This window comes from Elephantulus edwardii, unplaced genomic scaffold (genome assembly GCF_000299155.1).
Source record: "Elephantulus edwardii isolate Elephantulus edwardi_28Jun2011 unplaced genomic scaffold, EleEdw1.0 scaffold00130, whole genome shotgun sequence".
In the NCBI taxonomy this organism is placed as follows: Eukaryota; Metazoa; Chordata; class Mammalia; order Macroscelidea; family Macroscelididae; genus Elephantulus; species Elephantulus edwardii.
Genome location: NW_006399880.1, coordinates 391067 through 398666, shown reverse-complemented (window position 1 = coordinate 398666; position 7600 = coordinate 391067).

Genomic DNA, 7600 nt, shown 5'->3' with positions numbered 1-7600 from the left:
GGCTACCAGAACTCCATATATGTACATTGCACTATATCAGGTCTTCTTCCCCCCTACACAGGCTGTTCTATCATATCCTTCACTTTCCTAGAAACCTTCATTATTTTCACACCAGAATCCAAACTTTCTGCTATTACGTTAAAGGTCTAGCCATTCTTTTCTTTCAAAGATTTTTTTAAAAGGATATGTTTCAGACATAAGAATAATAATGTTATGAACACGCATACACTTTAGCTTTAACAGATCTTAACACTTTGCAATCTTTACGTCAGATTTTTCTTTTAAACAATAAATCTTATACATCTAAGTGTGTCTTTTCAATCTTATCCCCCTTCTATCCTCCCTGGAGATTAACACCTTCCTGTGACTATTATTTTCATACACAACTTTATAAATGTTCTATGTTTTTGAAATAAGACCACTTTATACTGTCATTTTTCAGTTTTACTTTTTTTTCACTGAATGTTAGTTTTGATATTTATACACATTGGCATGTGTAACTCTAATATATTTGACTGGTATATGGTGTTTTCCTGAATCTGTTATCCTTCAGTGTGCACATACATACATGTACATGTACACATACACATGCAGATTACTCTAGGGGGTATAACTAAGAACAGAATTGCATCAGGGGAGAAGGACAGGCAAAAGCAAAGTCACAGCCCAGCAACTCTTCCACTACCCAGATCCAGCAGGCGATTAAATTCAGGAAATCCCTGGCAGGGCTGGTCAAATAGGATTTAGTGGCTTGTGAACTGGGACTTTATTTATTTAACTAATCCTTTGCTTGGGGGAGGCTTGGGAACTGATGTCTGTTCACTCTGGTCTGGAAGAGACAGACAAGCCCAGACAATTTAGAATATTTACTGATTACAGGGATTGATCTCATTCACAGCACGAGATTGCTGAGTGTGTCTTAGCTCCTCTATTTTTCTATCTGAGTTACACTACAAATGCAGCTCTTTGTTCTGCTTGAGGTAGATGCAATGGTGAAGGGAAGACTGGGGTTTGGAGTCAGAGAGACCAATTTTGTATGTCTGGTTCATCTAGTAACACCATATCCCCACCCAGATCAGTCATGACTTGCGAGGTGGGCACCTTCATGCTATCAGGTGTTTAGATGTACCACCTACTGGTCTTTGAACTTTGAATTGTCCAAAAGGGTCAATTTCTGTTAATATTGAATGGATATCAAACAGATAAAAGCCCTGGAAAGGCTGGACATTAGTCATCTGGAGCACATGGTACAATGGAGCTGCTTAGCAGCTCTCATCCTAGCCTTCAGATTCATGGCCAGAGACCTCTTCAGAGACCCTACCCCTCTGTGTGACCCAGAACAGAGCTCAGTGTGAGACACAGAATATTGATTTTATAGGAGCTGGGTCTGCATTTTTCTTTCTCTCTGGGTTTGTTGGCTTCTGCTTGTGAGATGGCTGAAAGCCATCGTTTTTTTTGTCTGGAGGATTAATTAGAATAGATTCCTTTGACTTGAGATGCCAATAAAACCTTTCGTCCTCAGTTATCGATTTATGATACGGAGCAGGAAACCATGCATCCCAGAAGAGGCCTGAAGAAAGTTGTAGTGACAGGCATTTTGATGTCTCGGTTGTTAATTGTGGCAAACTGGTAAAGAATAAAAAATGCATAAGGAGGTTAAGAAGGTGGGCAGGAAACGGATAGAGCACAAGGGCCATGGTGATGCAGTAAATGAGAGGAGAATAATTTCCTTTGAATGACATTGTTGAGAAATTGAAAGGGACATCTATGAACTTTGGAGGCCAGGATGATTGTGAGCAAATTAATAGCTAGATATCTGAGACATTTGTTCTTATGCAGATAATTGCGTTCTGAAGAGAGAGGTCACTGGTCCTTCAACTTCCCCATCGTCTCTGAGTCCAAATTATGATAAAGTCCTAGCTCTTACCCCTCCAGATGACCTTTCCATTTAATTCAATTTAATGAACATTTATTAGCACTTACCTCAGTGAAGGGAGAGAATGAAGTTTTAAAGAAGCTGAAGGTACATACTGTTCTCTTGAGGAGTTTATCACATCGAGGCCAGACATGTTTGCATGCAGTTAGAATACGGAGTAGAATATGCTTGGATGTGGGGCTACACCTGATTTTGGAGAAGGGTGAGTAATCTCCTCCAGCGTGATTTACTGCCCCTGAAAACCTGCTGGAGGGTCAGTTGTGAGTCATTTCTGACTCAAGGACGCACACACACACACACACACACACACAATCAACAAATAAGTGTGAGAAGTTGTCACAGTAGAGTGACTTTTGAGTAATGATTGTATTCTACATGCATTTGAAAAAAAATCAATACACTGCAGTTGAGGTGGTCCAACTCATAGTGGCCATCAGGTTTCTGAGGCTATAAATCTCTTTGTGAGAAGACTACCTGTCTTTCTTCCAAGGAGCAGCTTGGAGGCATTAGTGGATTTGAAAGGCTAACTTTTTAGTGAGCAGCATAACACATAAAGCACAATTACCACCAGAGATCCCTAGACACTTGAACACAGCTTTACTAATAGAACCCTGACTAGGCAAGGTGAACTAGATAGAAGAATTAGAAGGCTTTCCTGGGTTCTGCTGTGGCTTTAGTCACAGTGGTAAAGATATGAATGTGGAGTAAAGATAATACCAAAAATGTAGGTTGTGGCCAAATTATAGCAAGACTAAGAGTAGCGTGGTTGTTGTCACCAACTTTTGTGTCAGCTCCCAAATCACGGTGATCTCCTGCAAAATGGAGTAGAAGACAACCTGGTCCTACACTATAATTATGATTGACTGGTGAATGAACCACTGTCATCCAATTGATTTTCAATAGTATTACCAATAGTATTTTTTTTTTATAAAGTTGTGGGATGAGAGGCTCTTGTTTGGACCAACTGGTGGGTGATTAAAAGTTGAGAGGTTTTGTTGCCCTCAGTCATGATGTGAAGACAGATTTTATAGTAGAGTTACAAACTAAAACGAAATTGTCTGTTGTATTTGGGGAGAACATTGTTATAAAGGGTAAAACACTTGTCTGTCAGTTTGCTATATTGAGATAACTTGTGGGTTGCTGTGATAATGAAAGCTATACCACTGTTCTGCAAATATCACTAGGATTATCCATGGTGAGCAGGTTGTAGTGGCACTCCAAGATTGAGATAGACTAGGAATCAAGATTGGTCATCCACTTCTTAAATAGCAGGCCCTGAAAACCCTTTGAACAGTAGAGGAACACGAATAATTATAGTAGTAGTGATAAAGCGCAGATTGGAAGTAATTCAAAATGAGGAAAAAGAATGGCAAATATCTTTAATTATTGGAGCATGGAATATGTGCAGCTTGAAAGTTGGAAAATTAAAACTTGTGAAAAGTGAAATGAAACTCATGAACATCAACATACTAGGTTTTAGTGGGACGAGATGAACTAGTTTTGGCCACTTTGAATCACATAATCACATGGTATACTATGCTGGGAATGAAAAATAAAAGAAGAATAGTGTTGTATTTATTTTAAAAAGCCAATTTCAAGTTCTATCCTGAAATACAAAGTTGTATTGTTGTTGTTTTGCTGTTCGCTGCTGTCAACAGACAGAGCCCATTGCAGCAGTCTCTGTGTCAACCCAGCTGGTTGAGGGTTTTTCTCTTCTTTCCTGACCCTAAACCTTTCCCAATATCATGTTCCTCTCCAAGGAATAGCACCTCCTAGCAGCATGTCCAAAGTATGTGAGGTGAAGCCTCATCATTCTTGCTTCCAAAGAACACTCAGGCTGCACTGTCTTCAAGAAATGTCTGTTCATTCTCTTGACCATCCATGGGATGTTCGGTGCTCTTCTCCAACACCACAGCTCAGAGGTGCCAATTCTTTTTCTGTCATCCTTCTTAATTTTTATGGTCTCGGATGCATAGCCTGAATCAGATTCACCTTAGTCCTCAAACTGACATCACTACTTCTCAATAATTTGGAAAGGCCCCTGACTTTCCCCAGCAGATTTTCCCAGTGTGATGCATCTCCTTATTTCCTGACTGCTATACCAAAGGTGTTAATTATGGATCCAAGCAAGATGAAGCTGTTGACAGTTTCAATCTCCTTTCCATACATCATCTTAACCTTGGTCCAATGGTAAGAATTGGTTTTCTTGATAGTGATAGGATATTCACGCACACACATGAAAGACCTGTTAATACAACTATTATTTAAATATATGCTCCTACATCTGGAGCCAAGAAGAAGAAATTGAAAGGTTTTTTTTTACCAAATTTTGCAGTCCAAAGTTGACCGAACATGTTATAGAGATATGTTAATGATAGTTGGTGACTGAAATGCAAAAGTTGGAAACACTGAAGAAGGAATAGTAGTTGGAAAATATGGGCTTTGTAATAGAAATGAGGCTGGAAATAGAATGATTGAAATTTTTTATTTTCAATGATTTATTAAAAAGACATAAATGGCTACTTTACACAAGGACCTAATCTGATGGTCTGCATAGGAATCAAACGGACTACATCTGGGGAAGGAATCACTGGAAAAGCTCAATACTGGCAGTCAAAACCAGCCCAGGGTGGACTGTGGGTCAGACCATCAATTACTTATGTGCGAGTTAAAATCGAGGCTGAAGAAAATGAAAATGAGTCCACGGGAATAAAGAAAGATATGATCTTGCCTCTATTCCATAGTTTTGAGACATTGGACACCAATGATCAAAGACCACTTGAGTTGTGGAATGACATCAAGGATATTATCGATGAAGAGAGCAAAAAATCATTACAAAGACAGAGGAGAAAGAGAAAACCAAAATGGATATCAGAAGAGGCTCTGAAATTGCACTCGAGAGTTCAGAAGCCAAAGAGAAAACATGCCCAAGTAAAAGAGCTGAACAGAAGACTTCAGATGAGATTGGGCATGTTCATATGGGGTCGTATGGCCATAGACTGAACAGAAGACTTAAAGGGGTGTTGTGGGAAGATAAAGCATAGTGTTATTATGGAATGTGCAGAGACCTGGAATTGGAGAATAAAAAGGGAAGCAGTGACTCTTGCATTTCTCAAGCAATGTTATGGCTAGCATTGCGAAAGATGGGCATCCCAGAGCACTTAATTGTGCTCATGTGAAACCTATATCTACACCAAAAGGTTGTTGTACCAGTAGAGTAAGGGAATACTAAATGGTTTAAAATTAAGGAGAGAATGTTTTTCATTATATGCACTTTGTAAGCAAACCAGTGTAAAATTTAGAATTTTTAAAAAAGAAGACGAGAATGTGTCAGGGTTGTATTCTCTCTCTATACCTATTCAATTCCTATGTAAGAAAAATTTGAGAAGCTGCACTCTATGAGGAAAAATGTGGCATTAAGATCAGATGAAGACTTATTAATAACCAGGGTAATGCAGATAAACTATCCTTGCTTGCTGAAAGTGAGGAGGACTTGAAGCACTTGTTGAAGAAGATCAAGGAATGCAGCCTTTAATATAGGTTGCATATAAATGTCAAGAAAACAATGATTCTTACCACTGAACTGACAAGCAACATCATGATAGATGGAAAAAAGATTAAACTATCAACAACTTCATCTTGAAAAAAAACACAAACAAGAACAAGAACAAACCCCAAAACTTCATCTTATTTGGATCCACAATCAACACCCTTGGTACCAGCACTCAGGAAATCAGGAAACTTACTGCACTGGGAAAACGTGCAGGTAGAGATCTCTTCAAATTATTAAGGAATAATGATATTAGTTTGAGGTCTAAGGTGCATCTGATTCAAGGCATAGTCTAAATCACTTGCTCTGCATTGGAAAATTGCACAATGAATAGGGATAACAGAAGAATTGATTTTGAGCTGTGGTTTTGCAGAAAAGCTCTGAATATCCCATGGATGGCTAAAGGAACAAACAAATATGTCTTGGAGAGCCTGCTGCCAGAGTGCTCTTTGGAGATAAGGACGATGTGTCTTTTCCTTACATACTTTGGGAATGTTGCTAGAAGGGGCTCTTCTTTGGAGAAGGATGTGATGCTCAGAAAAGCAGAGTGTTGTAGAAGAATAGGAAGACCATCGACCAAGTGGATTGACATGGTGACTGCTTCAGTGGGCTCTAATGTGTCAGGAAGTGTGAAGATGGCACAGGACAGGACAGGGTTCAGATCTGTTGTTCATAGGGTTGCTATGAATCATACTTGACTCAACAGTACTTACCAACAACAACCACCACCACCACCAGTAGATTGCCAAGCATTTCTCCCTCATCTGTATTAATCTAAAAACTTTGTTTAAACTTGTTCAATATCATAGCAATGCCCAAGCCTCCAAGATGGTGGCTGTGTGTAAGGTATATTAAACTCTTTCTCATTACTTTTGAGTCAGAATGGACTCATAGCTGCTGCTACACTGGGCTTCCAAGACTGTAACCTGCATGGGCAGAGATTACCCATATTTCCCTGAGGAGCTGCTCATGGATACAGTCTTTGGGTTAGAAGTGCAGTTCCATGATTAGGCCATTTCTATTAGTTGAATCAAACTTGAGTCTTTCAAAGGGAATTTTACCATTGAACCAGCACTGCCATTTGATATTTGATTCTGTAAGTAGTGGCAAACTCTTGGAAAAGTCTTTTAGCAGGAAAGAATTAGAATCAGAAAACTGATCCAGGAAGGAATATTATATGTTGTATGCAAATAGTTTGGAGCAATCAACAAAGAAAAGAAAAAATATTAATGATGCAAAGATGATATTATTATGAGAATCAGCAGAGTAGAAAAGACAGACTTAAAGAGACAAGGCCGAAATTGGTAAGATAGAGCAGTGAAGATTCCAAATACATGCTTATTGGTAGCTCCCTTGTTCCTTTATTTCTTGCTGTGTGACTATGAGCAAGTGATTCAATATTTCAAAGCATAATTTTTCTTGTCAGTAGAATGAGGAAGTATTATTAAATCTAGAGATTTAAGACCAGAAGGACCCAGAAGGTAGAAGAGAAAGATGCATCAGAGAAGCCTCTTAGGTCTTCAGCCTGAGTATCATCTTTCTGAATCCTTTTCTCTTGCTGGCTTTTTATTTCCTTGGGGAATTGGTAGCTCTAAGTAGATTGTACCTGAGATCTAAGTTTGTACAGATCAAGTGTTCAGTTCACCAGCAGAGGGTTAAGACGGTGCTACTCAGGGAAGCCAGACAGCTTGAGGACAGGCTGAGGATGTGTGGGCATGGTACTCAGGGATGATGCCTCTGACTTCTGAGTGAAGTACAGCAAATCACCCTCTCCTGGACTTCTGTTTTTTAGTAGAGGTAAGTCCTGGCCTCTGGTATCTTCTGTAAGGGTGAAAAGAGATACATCCTATTTTTTAGCCTCTAAAATACCAGAATTCACTTCTACTCCCACCTTCTCCATTCAACACTTATCTCCCTTATCTAGCCATTGATATGGTGGCTTATATCTCAATCTTTCTGCCTTCCATGATACTGAATGCCTCAAGCTGCTGCCAGTTTTTTCTGCTGCAGGCATTATCTCTTGAGTTCAGCAGTCAGTAAGTCCAAATACCAGGTACCAGGGAAGGCTTCCTATCTAGACGGTAAAGGCATTTGTGTGGATTACAACAAACTGT